The sequence below is a fragment of the Canis lupus genome, chromosome 21 (genome assembly GCF_048164855.1).
Source record: "Canis lupus baileyi chromosome 21, mCanLup2.hap1, whole genome shotgun sequence".
NCBI classification, from domain to species: domain Eukaryota; kingdom Metazoa; phylum Chordata; class Mammalia; order Carnivora; family Canidae; genus Canis; species Canis lupus.
The window spans coordinates 46,115,293-46,131,156 of NC_132858.1; the positions used below are offsets into that span (position 1 = coordinate 46,115,293).

General features: G+C 41.9%; 1 protein-coding gene and 1 pseudogene across 4 annotated transcripts in view; one reads left to right on the forward strand and one right to left on the reverse strand.

Annotated features, from left to right (window-relative positions):
- Positions 1 to 15,864, forward strand: part of POU6F2 (POU class 6 homeobox 2) — a 476,258-nt gene that overhangs the window by 367,512 nt on the left and 92,882 nt on the right. The gene's annotated exons all lie outside the window — the stretch shown is intronic.
- Positions 3,389 to 4,009, reverse strand: LOC140613576 (small ribosomal subunit protein eS8 pseudogene; annotated as a pseudogene).

The window sequence follows — 15,864 nt, forward strand, 5'->3', positions numbered from 1 at the left end:
CAGAGGCACTGGTGTTTTCCTTCTCTTTCATCCTCCTCTGTGGAGAACTAAATTGGGCATTCTGGCTTCAGTACAGAGATAAGACAGAGAAAGGCGCCATGTTGAGAATGGCAGTTGCAGAGTCTCTTCTTTCATGTGTAAGAGGGATCCACATGGCAAAGGTTCAGGTACTCCTTAGAGTGGCCGTTCACTGGCAGGGCATTTCCCAGTCCTTGGCCACTTAGTGGGGGTGCCTGTGAGGACACAGGTGAACGCAGTGGTGGGGGGAGCGCCCTGTCTGGCGAGGCTGATGACTCTCATCTGAAAGCCCAGTTAGGCTCTGATCAATGCAACTCTCCAGCCCGACACATTTCATCTGAACTGTCGTTTGACTGGGATCAGCCATCATTCAGTTTTCTACACCAGAAGAAATGGAACTGTCATAAAAGAGAAATCAAGTCAGGGAGCTCCTTCTTTTCTCAGCTGGGCTCCATATCCTCCCCGAGGCTGGCCGCTCTTTCCAGAGTCGAGCTCTCTGTCGTTGCATTGTGAGGTTATGAATGTGGCATTTAAAGAGAACAAAGCAACGTTGAAGGGTTCAGAGAGGAGAAGATTTCAGAGAAACCCTCTCACTTTCCCCCACCAAGGAAAGCTCTCTTGAGTCTGGTTGTCTTGGAAACTTGTATGTTGTAAAGCAGAGGGAAAGTCATCTTGCGCTGCTGTCTGGGGTTCTAAAAAATTAACATTCCTTAGAGTAATTACCACCTCCAGTGTTCTGCATCCCATGGAAGGAATTTGGCCAATCTGGAGCTAAAAACCAAATGGTCCTTGGAACCAACCTGGACAAGGCAGAAAGTTGTTAAAGGCAGAAAGCAAAAATGGGGTATTTTACAAGTTCTCCAAGTGTAAATATCACCATGAATACATTTTAAGCATCTTCAAGGTACGACTACCTATTGTCTTGTAAATAGGCTCCCAATTATTCATTTCTAAAAGAGCAAATCCCTACCACTCATTTATACAAAACACTATGTACCCTAGAAGTGTGTTGGTTGCAGAGGTTGGTGCTAACTTTACTTCTATGATATAATAAAACTACGCCTTCAGTTCTAAGAAGATTAAGCCAGTGTTACTTCCACCCTACCCCTCCCCAGATTCACAGTCCATCAGGAAATGAAAACAGCCATAAATGTACTTTTTTATACACTGGAGCCTCTCCCAGACTCAAGTTGGGTTATTAGCCAATATTTGCAGAAAAACCTCACACCTTGTGATTCACTTCTGACACTCAGAATAGGAGAAATAAATAATCTTTTAACACCCTCTCCAAACAAGAACAACTATCTGGTTGAGAGTTTATTAGATGCTCAGACTGCTGCTAGATGGTGTCTCATCGGATCTATACCTGGGCTTCTCAAGCTTTTATTTGCATAAGAATTCCCCTGGGACTTTGATAAACGTGGACTCTGGATTCAGTAGCTCTGGAGTAGAGGGCTTACCCTAGAGTCTGTGGTTCTAACCAGCTCAGGTGAAGCTGAAGTGCCTGCCCCTCTGCCTCATCTTGAGTAACAAAGCTCAGTGAACCTTGGATGTCCCACTAACTCACTTCACAGGTAAGGAAGTTAGGAGTAAGGACTTCTAAGAAGCAAGATTCAAACCAAGGTCTATCTGACATAAAATCTTGTCTACTGTGCTAATCTGCCTCTCTTTAGTTTTCTTCTTTTTTATTGTGGGATTTCCATATTTTAAAGAGATCTCATTTAAATCACATAATGGGAGCACCTGGGTGGCTCAGTAGGTTAAGCGTGTGCCTTCAGCTCAGGTCATGATCCCTGGGGTGCTGAGATCAAGCCTGGAGTGGGACTCCCTGCTTAGTGGGGGGGTCTGCTTTTCCCTCTGCCTCTCCCCCCAGCTTGTGCTCATTCTATCTCTCTTTCCCTCTCTCTTTCTCTCAAAAATAAAGTCTTAAAAAAATAAATCACATAATGATTTCTAACTTGCAGATGAAGATGGAGGTAATTGCACAGTTACCTCTGTGCAAAGAAAGACTCCCAGAGTCCCCTCCCTGGCTTTTCTTGGAGCTCCTGATCTAAAATTTCAGTCTTATCATTGCTCATGAAGCAGAAACTCTGAAGTTAGGGGTGACAGTGCAGCCACACATTCTTCTTTTTATTTGGTAAATATACTAGTTCTGTTGGAGCCATTTCTACCCAATTGATACTCAAGTACAAAGAGATTGAAATGGTCTGTGAACACTGACAAATCAGAGCTGAAAAGTCAGTGGGTCTCGCTCCAATGTTTAGGCCCAAGCTCGCCTGGCTATATGACTGTGCAGATCACCCCTTCCTGCATTCCTCCCATCTTTCCTACAGCCACAGAAGTGCATCTGGGACTGTCTGTCTGCCTTAGTTGGGGTGAGGGAGTCTTCTCTTATACCATCATGTCGATACACTGTTTCAGGAGCAAAAGCCAAGATACATGTAAAATGGTAGCAAAATCATCCTCCAAATGAAGAGGTCATACAGGGTCAGAATGTAGTTCTTTTTACCTGATGAAAGATTGTCTAGTGTGGCTTGTGGAAGTTCTTTACCCTCTTCATCAACACTGTCCGAGCTGGGTACAAAATCATTCATGTTAAAGCCCCTTCTCTCCAGTCACGTGTACTTTCCAAAATGGCCATTCCCTTTAAAATGGAGAATTTGCTTTGTGATAATTGACAGTGGTGCCATCATTGTGAGGCAATGGATTCTTCATAAAATGGGATCCCTGGGTGGCTCAGAGGTTTAACGCCTGCCTTCAGCCCAGGGCATGATCCTCTAGTCCTGGGATCAAGTCCTGCATTGGGCTCCCTGCATGGAGTCTGCTTCTCCCTCTGCCTGTGTCTCGGCCTCTCTATCTCTCTCTCTCTCCCTCATGAATAAATAAATAAAAATCTTTTTTAAAAAAAAGGTCTTTAAGAACATCCCCTGCTTCGAGGTTCTTGGCATGTCGTTTTGTATATCCTATAAGTTGGTGTGTCAACCCAGTAACCCAGGCAAATACTTGACACTTGCCCAATGTGTCTATACCAGATTGCACAGGCAGGTCTTGCTGCTTAAATGGCTTTAGGAAAAAATAATCTCATTAACATCTTCATCTTCAAAGAACAGAAGAAACCTAATAGAACTTGTACAAATATCAGCCACTAGCCTTAGGATACATAAATGAATGCATGGATTGACCTAAAAGAAAACAAATTGGGGAAATAAGCTCTTAACCCCTGCCAACCCAAGTCCAATATGCGGATGGATGCATGTTTGCGTTAAAGCGTTAGACTATATGTGCATTACATAGACTACATATATTTTTTAATATATATTTTTTTGAACAGTAAGCACCTCTTTTACATGGCCAAAGATGGGAGGAAGTTTTATTTGTCTTTGCAGCTTTGAACTTCCCTCAGATAGAACTCCAGCTCCTTGCCCCCTAGCACATAGCCATCTGCTCAGCCACCCGGACTGGCTCTTGAAGAGATGCGTGCGAGATGCTTGCCCTGCTGGAACCACTCCTCCAGAAGATTGCTGATTTTGGTCTTTTTCCTTTCATCATATTTCTTTTGAATTGTCTTTGGTTGTTTTTGTTTTTTGTTTTTACTTAAAATCTCTTGCTCCTAGGGAGCCAGCATGGACCCCTTCTTGGGGCCCAAGGGCATAGTGGGACTCCTACCACCGTCGGGGCACGGTGCTGCCAGTGAGCACCATACAGTTCTTCACCAGGGTCTTGGGTGGACCGGTTCGTTGTTGGAAGCATTGTAGACAACATCAGTAACCCTTGTTTTGCACTTAGGATCCTCAGAGTCCCAGGGGATGTCCTCAACACCCAGCCTCAAGCCATGGGACTCCTTCTGGCCTCTGTGAAAGCAGACTGGGTGTGTGTGGTGGGAACCAATCCTAGTGTTGGCAGCCGGCCTTCCCAGCTCCTACTTCCCATTCCTGTGGTAGGGCTTGCTCTTGCCCCTGGTCCCATGGCACTTGTATCCAGAGATGCCCATCGCTCTCTGCGCCGGCTTCGAAAGAGCTATCACGTGACTTACTTTGAACTTACTTACTTTGAACCTTCATAGTCACATACATGTGTGCTCCATATTTGTGCGTGTAGACAGTTGTGTTTATTTGATATATACATAGGCAAGTATTTAATTTTTTCTTTTTTTGGGGGGGGACAGCAAGTTAGGGAATCTATAAAGTGTCCACTTACAAGGTTATCCACATAGGGCGAATCAGCAGAGTGTGAGCACAAGGGGAGAAATGACATTGTCTGGGGTCTTCCTTTCTTTCCTCTTCCCTGGGGGGGAGAAGGGGGGACCCCCTCCCCAGTCTTTTGAGAGAATGACTAAGCAGCCCTGGAGATTACGAATTTGCTTAAGTGTGAATGGCCCATTGCGGGGTGCGGTGCAGCCCTCCCCGAAGGTGATTGACTGGGGCTGCAGGTCTTCACACCAGACGCCTGGATTTGCCTCGGAAAGTCTGCCAAGTCTTTTACTCGGAAATTTATCTTAATTAGATCTGAAAGACCTGCCACAGCAGAATAGTCACACCGATTAAAATGAAAAACAGGAGAAATTACTGATCAAATTAATCATAATGTCGGGTTACAGCTGTAGGTCTGATGTAATTTGCCACTCCAGTGAGTTACATCGGCCCGGCCCGGGAAAGGGAGCCGGCTTTACCCTGATCCGTAACACCCGCCCGCTCCAGGCGCCCCGGCAGGAGGCTGATTCCATTCATTCTCCTGGCTTCGCTCTGACCTCCCTGCTGCAACTAGAAACAAATCAGGCACCAAACAAATGGGGTGTGTGTGTTGGGGGTGGTGGTGGACAGTGAGTGGGGAGGCAAACGAGAAACATTCTCTTATCCAAGCAATTATACTATTGGAGGGTGGTGAGCTCTTTAAGGACTTGGCTGGGCAGGCTGGGGGGCTTTGTGCTTCTTGGGGTTTTTGCTTTTGTTTTTTGTTTTGTTTTGTTTTGTTTTGTTTTTTTCCACTTAACCTCATTTTAGTCTTACGTGTGGTGACCTGACATTGATTAGATGCAGAACGGGAATCAGAAGGTCAGAGGACAACATCTTTGGCTCGAAGCAATGAGAAAAAAGCCTTTAGAAAAATCTCCTTGCCAACCTGGCTCTACAGCAGGGGCACGGCTTGAAATAATCTAAAGTGTCACAACAGAAGAGGAAGAAAGCTCAGCTGTATGAGCGGGTTGTCTCCCATGAGGGTATGGCCCTGAAATTCTAATTTTTAAGTAAACACCACTTTATACATAACCGTGTGTTAGGGTGGGTTGGGGGGCAGGCGGCGAAGCAGATGAGTAGGTGAGGTATACTATTTTTAAGAAGAAAACAAATCAGAGTCCAGATTCTCTTCAGCAAACAGCCTTGACACTGGGCTGTAATTCGGGGTTCACAAAACATATTGCCCTCTTAGCAATACAAAAAAAGGGTGCCCTACAGCACACCCCTGTCTAGGCATTCCATTGACAGCCCTCAGAAGTTAGAACTTAGGAGCAATGTAGAGATTCTTTCCAACCAGTGCTGCTTTATTGGGGAGCTATAGACACCTGGCTTGGGGAGAGCCCTTGTAAAACAGGGGGGACGGGAAGGTACAGAGAAAGGAAGCCTCCTTCCCAAGCAGTGGTGATCAGATGAGAGCAGCAAGGTCTTCCTTTCGACCTTGTGGTGGTTGCCCAAATCCCATTGGGTCATCCCCAAACCAAATGCTTATACCTTTTCATCCTCAGTGTTAAAAGGCCCCATCCTCTCTTCATCCCACCAGGAATAAATCTGGTACATTCTGTAAATGAGGGAGATAGGCAGTCACAGAAGACAAGGTGGCCTTGGCACTTAAGAAACTTTGTCTTCTGGACCTTTCTTTGGATCTTTATGAAGATTTAGGTGGGACAACGTGCCCAAATTGGGGAAGGATAGAGTTACCACATTTTGTGTGGTTATTATATTGGTTTAGTGTCTGGTTCATAACCAGAAGTCTTTAAAGAAAATTAATAAAAGGTAATAGAAAATACAAGGGCATCATATCATAGATAGTAAAGCTATGTGGTTTTTTTCTTGAAGCTTCTGTTTAGATTATATACATATAGACATATGTATTTAGTTGCATATACATACATACATACATACATATATATATATATATAGAGAGAGAGAGAGAGAGAGAGAATGATAGATATATTTGTTCATAAACATGTGCGTATGTGTGTATTTTGTATGTATATATGTGTTGGATTGAATTGTCAAGTGTATTTCTTGCATGGAATAAGCTCAGAATTTGAAAAGCCCTGCCCTGAAAGACCTAACTCTTCAGGGAGACAGAAGTAGGAGTTCTTAGACACATATTAGGTCAGAAGCAAGTTTATTGGTGTTCCAACATACTGAATGTGACGATGAGCCCCTCAATACTCAACATCATCCCTAACAGTCAAAAGGGGCCTAAACAATTATGCTATTCACCCTCCCTCCTGCCACATACACACGTTTCAGGAAACTTCTGTATACCCGCTGCCTATATGGTTGAAAACTCACAGAAAATTCACAGTTTAACAAACCTATTAAATGAGAAATAATGTATTAAAGACAGGCAAAGCAGTCTCAGGGAAAGTGAATAGGTCATGCTAAGGAGAAAGTGAAAGAGGGAGAGAGAACATGGTGGGAAGGAAGCCCAGGACCCCGCACAGATTTGGGTTCTTGGAACATTTATCAAGGGAAAAACCCTGTCTTGAGAGTTGCAAGGTGAGAGCCAGGTCCACAGGCTCCAGGCAGAAAATTCGTGGGCCGGAGAACTTACATCCAGAGTACTTAGAACCTCTCTTGGTTCTCCTACCTGGTCTGGCCTGGGGCAGAGCTAGCATCATCCTCCCTGACCCGGTCTTCCTACTTTTGTTTTTTCCCCGATCCAATTCACTCTACAAACCACTGTCAAGCCAACCTGCCTAAAAGAACACTTTCTTCTATCACCCTCATCCTTAAAAAGCTCTCTGTTGGCCTTCTTAGCCTGGGTGCTCTGGCCCTCCCCTCTACCCAGTCTCCCACCGACCCCTGACTCTCCCACCCTCTCAACCCTCCGCAGGCCTGAGGTGCCCTGTGCAGTCCACCTCCCTGGCTCTGCTAGGGTGCTCCCCATTGCCAGGCATGCCTCTTCCCCTCACCACTGCCCTGAACGCTTCCCTGTACTTCCTACTCCCTGCCCAGGTTGTCCAGCTCTCAGGGAGGACTCTCCTCTCTGACTCACACATTTGGCTCCTAGCACATGCCAGTCTTTTTTTTTTTTTTTTTTTAATCTATGGACAACTTTGTTCTCTTACTTGAATTATAAGGCCCTGAAGAACAGACACTAAGTCTCATACCTCTGTATGTCCCAGGGCTGTCAATAATTGTTATAAGTGATGATTTCTCGTGCCGCAGTTATTTATTGCGCAAATATGTAAGGGCCTATTATCTGACTATCTTAAATTTATTTGCAAAATTATTTGATGAAGATAACAATTACCAATGAAAGAAAGGTTACCCATTTACTTTTTTATTTATAATATTTATATATATGCCTGGCACATAGTAAGGACTATAAAAACCTTGGATCTTGTTATGACTCTGATTTCTTTTTTTTTTTAAGTTCCTTTACTTTATTTTATTATTATTATTATTATTATTTTTAGTAGTCTCTATACCCAATATGGGGCTCAAACTCACAACCCCGAGATCAAGAGTTGCATGCTCTTCCAACTGAGCTAGCCAGGCACCTCTATGATTATGATTTATTTGAAATTGTTTTAACACCGTTGTTCTTTGCCCTCTCTTCTCAGTGGGCTTTGGGAATGCAGAACTTCACTTAGACTGCTTCAAATCAGCCTGTTTCCTCTGGTAGGAAATGTTCATCAAAGCAAAGACCACCATTTCCTATTTAGTCTTCTGTTTCCTTCCCCCTCATCTAAACCCACCCATGGTGGTTCTTGATATTCAGAATGTAATAGAGAGAGGAGGAGGCCTTCTTAATATTTTATAGATCTGATTGATCTGTGAGTTAAATTGTATTTTCCAAAGCATAAAAGTGTTAGAGAACAGATAGAAAGACCCAAGGAAGATGAAAGGGAATCTCCCACCAAGGGTATACCTCAGGATCCCACCATTGGATACCAGAGACTCTCATGTGACATGCTTGGCTGTCCTAAACCCCACCAGTGCAGAATCTCCCAGTAGAAAAATTATGATCCAGTTTAAAAAATTAAAATACCGTTGAGATTTTCATGCTGGAAACTGTGGTATTCTGTATACATTTTCCTGCTTATGCCTTGCAATCACTTATAGTAGAAGGAAACCAAGACTTGGAGAAGCCAGTAATTTACCAAAAGCCCACAGCTTCTTTGAGGTGGAGCTGGGATTTGAGTCCAGACTGTCTGGCTCCACCCTGGGGGACCTCACATGCTCTTTTAACTGGGATGGTCTCTTTGTATCCCTGTTGTCTGGTGTAATTGCCAATAGCACTCATCTCACACTCAGAACTGTCATGGTTTGGACAATAAATCATTTGGGGCCCTTCTCCCAAGCTATGATCACTATGCCACCTCCAACATTTATCCAAACTGCCTCTACTTGTTTTCACCTCACTGGTGAAATATTTTAGCAAAAAAGCTAAGGCATTTGGATATCTTCTTAATTTAGTGAAAAGATGGAATTAGTAATTCTTGAAATACTTTGTGTTCTTTCTACTTGGCAACTTTACTAATAATTTTCAAAATGTGATCCTATTTGAGACAAGAGAATCCTTGGGTGAAGGCCATAGGAGACACCTCTCTTTCCCAGATGATTTGGAAAAACCTAACTAGGATGATTCTTGGATGCTGGCTGAGGTGACTACCACCATGCCAGCAGAACTGTAATTTAGAATGGATAGATTTACCAACCCACCCCCCCCAAAAAAAGATGATGTTCAAAAAGTAGAAGTGATGGGTAAAGATGGTGTTCCACATATACTATAATGAGAGGGAAAAAACTCAGACACACATACACACAAAACACGACAATAGAACTAATGTTTTTTTTAAATATTTTATTTATTTATTCATTCATTCATTCATTCATTCATTCATTTATAGAGCATGCACACCATGTGGGGCAAGACGCAGAGGGAGAGGGAGAGAAAGAATCTCAAGCAAACTCCATGCTGAGTGTGGAGCCCAATGGAGGGCTCAATATCACAACCCTCAGGTCATGACCCGAGCCGAAATCAAGAATTGGATGCTTAACTGACTGAGCCACTTAGGGACCTCAGAACAAACGATTTTTAAAATCAAGGTGAATGAGAGCCAGAAATGCAATGTTATTAAAAGGTTTGCAGGTGACGTGTAGGGGTTTCCTTAACAAGAGTGGGGGCTCCAGGGTACTGATTGCTCTAGCTGATGTCCTTGTATGTAATCTCCAAGGGTGCTTCAGAGAAGTTATGATTCCCAGATTGGCCACACATCAAAATCACATGGGGAGGTTTCTTTAGCAAGTAAATCATAAGAAAGAAAGAGAGAGAAATTCAGATGAAGGGTTAGGGGGTTGGACATGTAGACCAAAAGACACAGCAAAGAATTTCATGATGTGGGCTTTATTTAGCTGACAATTCAAGCAAATGTAAAAAGGTAAAAGAATGACATTTATGGGACAGTTGGAAATATGACTGCTGATAGGATGTCTGATGATGTTCAGGGATTCTTTTTAATATTTTTAGGTATAATAGTGGTGTTTAGTTATATTTTAGGAGTATTTTTTGAAGATACATACTTAAATACAAATGAAATGGTAGGGTGTCTGGATTTTTCTCAGAAGATGTGGGAAGGAAGAAAATAATATTGGTGGAGGTTGTTGAGTAGGGAATCGATAAAAGAAGATTGGCCATGAGCTGAAAAGTATTGAAGCTGGGTGCGCCATGGGAGTTCATGATAACATTGTGTCTTCTTTTACATGTGGTTAAATTTTTGTGTAAGAAAAAATAAGGAAAGAAGTTTTAATCACTTGGAGATTCTTTAATAATATAGATTCCCCTCACCCAACTTAAGAACTATAAAATCAGAATCTCTGGGGTGAAGCCAATGATTCTGATGATGAAGAAGGTTGAAGAACTCCTGCCCTATAGTACTGTAAACAGTTTCTTAGATGAGGACAGGTTAGCCAAGGCTCAGGGCAATATACATATGAAAAATGTTGATGAGTTGAGACACAACATCTTAAGAAACTGAGTTTTTTTTTAAGTGAAAGATTGAAAAAGTGAAAATGGTTGTTAATACCTGATGAAATGTAAAGAATAAAAAGGGTACTAGGAAACAAAAAATAGAAAAGATCTTTCCAGTTCTCAAAAAGAAAAAAAATGGGAGGGTTTCCTCTTCAGTGAGATAGACTGTAGATTGAATATGTACATATATCTCTACACACCATCTGGGAATCCCACTAAAATGATATTAAAGGAATTTTTTAATCATATGAATCCAAAAAGGCAAAGTGAAGTGGAGAAAAGACAGCAGTGGACAAGCAAGTTCAACCAAATTCTGGAAAAGCAGGTGAAAGAGTTAACCAGGCTGAGAAAGCTGAATGTCAAGGGTCTGAGAGGGACACAGTGAGAAGCAAGGCATCCTTGGAGCCCCCAGAATCCAAGGGTTTGCGGGGCTCCAGATACCAGCTACCATGAAAGACAGGGATGGCAGGGCATGTAGCTGAAAACAGAGGCGTAGGTTAATGACTGCATAATGAACAGTAGACCTGCAGCTTCCTCCTCAATCCAAGCAGACAGGCAACTACACCCATCCCAAGATAAGCCGTGTGACCATGGTTTTGAAACCACTTTTGAACACAAGTATCTGCCAGCAATAGCAGTCACCTTCTGATCTCACCCCATGTACATGGCTCCTGTGAGACCTGTGACATCTGGAACGTCACAGAACATAAGCTCTCTAGCAGCTTTATGCATGAGAAATTGAATGAGAGACTTGGAGACATATGTATGGCTCACTGTGTGCTGGAGAGAGCTCCTTACTGCTGACCAGGGCATCCAGGGAAAGTCTACATCCTGAACGATAAAACATGACCTCACGGGGCTATTTATATCATACACAGGTGCTCAAGTATGCAGGCATCTCACTACCTAGCCACCTCAGGTATTGAAGGATTCTTCTTTGGAGAGACCCGACCATGAATCAGAGAGGAAAGACTCAGTTATCAATATTTGGGATTTCCAACATCGCCAGGTCCCTTCTTTCTTTTTATATGTGAAAAGACAACAAGGAATGACTAAATATTTGAGAAATGCTTTTATCTGAAATCAGAAACTAAAACAAATCAAAGAGGGGAGAAATTTGTTGGAAATAGAAGCAACAGAGGAAAGAGAACAATTTTATTAAAATGTTTAAAGTAATATCCTAGAATCTCCATAGAGACCATGCATCCACAAAATGAAAGTACAACACAGAAGGACCACTTAAAAAATAATTCAGGAAATATTTAGATAATAGTCAAAATAATTATAGCAGAAAGAAAAATTCAGTAGAAGGTTTAGAAATATAGAAAATTTCTTGGGATGTAGAACGAAAGAAAAAAGAGAGCAAATTAGTAATATATGGAGAAAATACTAGATTGATCCAGGAGATCCAACTTCTAGCTAACAGAATACAGAGAGAGAGAGAGAGAGAGAGAGAATGAATTACAAAGAAATAATACAAGAAAATTTCCCAGACTTGAAGGATGTTACCTCATTGAAAGTCTCACTGAATAAATAACCTAATGAATGGAAACAGAACAAAACATCTGACACATATCATTGTGAATGTTTTCTGGGGGAGAACAGGTAAAATACAAGTAATCAAGAATCAGAATAACACTGGGTTTCCATGGCAATACTTGAAGCTGGAAGACAATGGAGCAAAGCCTTCAAAATTCTGAGGGAAATGGTTTCCAACTTGTACTTAATATACTGCTGAGCTAACTATCAAATATAAGAGTCAACTAAAGATTCAGACGCAAAGTCTCCGGAAAATTTGTCTCAAATTGATGTCATGCATTCTTCATCAACTTCACCAGAAGTGCTCCACCAAGACAAGAGAGTATACCCAAGAACAGAAAGATTGGAGCTTTACCATTGAAAGGGTCAAAAAGGAACACCCAGGCTGATAGTTACTGTGGACTTAGAACACAACCAGTTTCCATTGGGGCAGTTTCCATTGAGGACTCTAGAAAGGATGTCCCTGGAGAACCGGCAGGGGAAGGGTAGGGAAGAGAAACCAAGAGAATACCTGGTATGGTTCTCTAAAGGAAAATAATGTTCATCATTCCTGAGATGAGTTTAGGAAGAATCATGAATAGAAAGAAAGAAAGAAAAAAAACTAAGCAGACAGAAAAGACCAATGATTAACTTTGGTAAGAGCAAAAGCTTTTACAAGGAAGGAAGTGTACTAACAGCATTGGAGGTAAACAGAACTTTCGTAGTCCCAAAAAGAAATTCCGATTAAGTTGGAAACTCTGTTGGCAGGATGAAGGGATCACAGGAGGAGGGGAAATAGGGAGTGGGTGCGGATATTCAATCCTCATCTCCCATAGTGGAAGCCAATCAATAATACCCCAAATTGGCAAATCAAGAAAAACAATTTAAACTATTATTTAGGGCAGCTCAGGTGGCCCAGCGGTTTAGCGCTGCCTTCAGCCCAGGGTGTGATCCTGGAGACCTGGGATCGAGTCCCCCGTCGGTCTCCCTACATGGAGCCTGCTTCTCCCTCTGCCTGTGTCTCTGCCTCTCTGTCTGTCTCTCATGAATAAATAAAATATTTTTTAAAAATAAATTATTATTTAGAAATAGAGGGGCAAATACCAAAAGGTACATCTAAAAGATTGTGGAGAACACAGAGACCTTGGTTTGGGGGTAATGAGGCTTGAGTTATACAAGTTCAGTGTATTTCAGTGTTTAACTTTCAATGCCAAGACCTCACGTGCTTATCGCTCCCTCCACCTAGACACTTTTCCCTTAGATATCCAGCTTCCTCCCTCACTTTATTTAGGTCTTGCCTTAAATTTTGCCTCATCAAAGAGTCCTTCCTTCACCATCTTATATAAAATTGCACACGTGGCACCTCTGTTCCTTCATCGTTCTTTGGAGGTCTTATCACCACATGACACGTTATATATTTATTTGGTGATTTGCTTATGTATTTTCTTCCAACTAGAATGGAAATTTCATAATCACAGGGACTTTGTCCTGTTCATTGCTACAGCCCAGTAAGAGTAAAGTGGCCATGTTGGTAGAATTAGGACCTTGGGTACAAATCTACAGAACAGCGCTTCCCAGGAGATGTATGCACAGATAGGTGTGCTGTTGGGTAAGCCAGCGAGACAGCTGTCCCAAAGAAGGGGTAGCCACTTCAGTGGTTCTCTTGTAGAGACATGGGACCAGAAGAGCCTGGTGGCCCTGTCCAGTTCTGAGATTCTGTGGTCAACCCTGAGGACTGAACAAAAGAGAATGTTGTACTTCTGCATAAAAACTGGGTATATGAGAATGATGCTTTTACCACCAGCCAAACTAAACTTTGGGATGGACGTTGGAGGAAAGTTAAAGTATCTTCCTAGCAGCGCTTTAAACACAGGCTAATGTCGTCCTGCTCTGGCTTGGGTTAATGTACCTGTCAATCTTATTTGTCACTATGTCCTGCAAGCCTCATTCAGAACCTAGAACCCGGTGCATATTTAATGTGGCTAACTGAATGCCGTGAGGTTCTCAGATTGGTTTGCTCCTTGAGATGACTCCCAGAAAGAAATGGATGTTGTTTTTCTCAGAATTTAGTATGAGAGGAGAGAGAAGGAAATGAATATAAAGTAAATATCCAAAAGCGTGTCAGGCGATATATTAAGGATTTCCCCTGTTTGGTTTTAGAAAAGGAAGTACTATTTCTTTTTTTTCCCAAAGATTTTATTTAACCATTCATGAGAGACAGAGAGAGAGGCAGAGACATAGACAGAGGGAGAAGCAGGCTCCATGCAGGGAACCCAATGTGGGACTAGATGCCAGGACCCCGGGATCACGACCTGAGCCAAAGACAGATGTTCAACCACTGAGCCACCCAAGTACCCCAGGGAGGTACCATTTCATTGCTGTTTGGCTTCTCACTGGCCCCAAGTATTAGGCATGGCGTGTGGGGAGAAACACCATCCAACTCAACAAGATACTCCTCTAGTTTTAAACATTCTGTGGATTTCTTACAGAAAAATCTTTGATTATAAAAGTTTACAGTTTGTAGGTTTTCCAACTCAAACTAGAAACAGCCTTTGTATTAAAATATTTTTATATAAAACATCTGCTCTCAGCCCTATTTGTGCAAATAGGAAAATTGATATATTCAGGTCTTAAGTGCTTAAATTATCACATTCCTAGACCAGAGAGAGAGAGAGGGAGAAATTGGAAAACACTGGAGAAATGAAGTCTTGTTTTATCTTTTGGATACCCGGTGCTTTCTGTAACAGCTGATCAGGGTGCTGTCAAAGGCACTGATGAGAGGTTTCCCAAAGTTAATTTTTCTCATAATACAATAACCAAATTTGTTTTAACACTTGAAAAGGCCCATCCATACTAAAAAGAATCAGTTGCTTAATCCTAAAATTAAAGGTTATTGCATGCAAGAGAAAATAATTACATGCTCAAAGTATGGAAAAAAGAAAACTTTTTTTAATATGTAGGTATTTGTATAATTAAAGACTAATCAAGCATGAAGGGCTGCTGACTAAACCAGAAAATGAGATTGTTGGCAAGCAATATTGTAATGTAAATGCCATTTTTGTTTAACTACTAAGAAGCTGGAGAAATGATATCCCGAACAGATTAAAAGCAAACAGCATTGATAATAAATATTTATCAGATTTCAAATGCAACACAGAGGATTTTTTATATTTCACGGGCAAGATTTGCTCACAGGGAAGTTCTCAGGTACAAGGGAGTAGTTAACATCCTTATTTAGAATTGCATTTCCAGATAGGATCTTCCTGTTAGAGGACTTGTGACATATTAGCCAAGGCAAAGGGTCCCTTTTGAGCTATCCTGCCCTCAATGGCACTATTTACTAATTAAGATTCTGTTAATTAGTATTAGTTACTTAGTATTAGCCCAAGGTTTTCTAATGAATACACTGCATGTATTCTGAGAGATGAGTTACAAGCCACGGACAGATGTTAACAAAATAGAGCGTTAAATAGAAATGATTTCTGTAAACTCCAGATATGTAATCTTTGAAGTCACATATAAATGTTCTGAGACTTTCTACAACAGTGAAATGTTACATGGCACGCTCGTTTGTCACGAGGATTAAATAACAGAGCGAAAGCACCTTTCAGGAAGTGGGATTTAATAGTCACTCAGTGAAGCTGAGTTTTGCTCCCTGTCTCCCCTTTCCTCTGCTGACCAGCCGCACATCTGTTCTCCGTGTTGCCTTTGGAGATGCTGCTGAGACATCCAATTCTGCATTTGAAGGATGCACCACCGAGAACCTGACCAATTCTGACCCCTTAGCATTCCTGAGATGTAAGCGTAGTCTGAAGGGTGGGTGAGGAGTCTGGGTTTTTCTCTTGGTCTGCAGGAACTCCAAAATTCAATAGGAAAGAGCATACCACAAAGAGGCCAAAGATTTTAATCTAATGAAGCCCTAGCTGTAAAACTTGCTTTCCACATATACATGGTGCTTTAACTGTGTTCAACTGTACTCCGCCGACTTTGTCTTATAAATCACGATTTGCTGCATAAATGGAGGTGTGGGCTCTGACAAGCAGGCTTCTTGACCTCCTGATAAAAATATGAATTAATTAATCAAAAGCAGCTCTTAAGACTCAA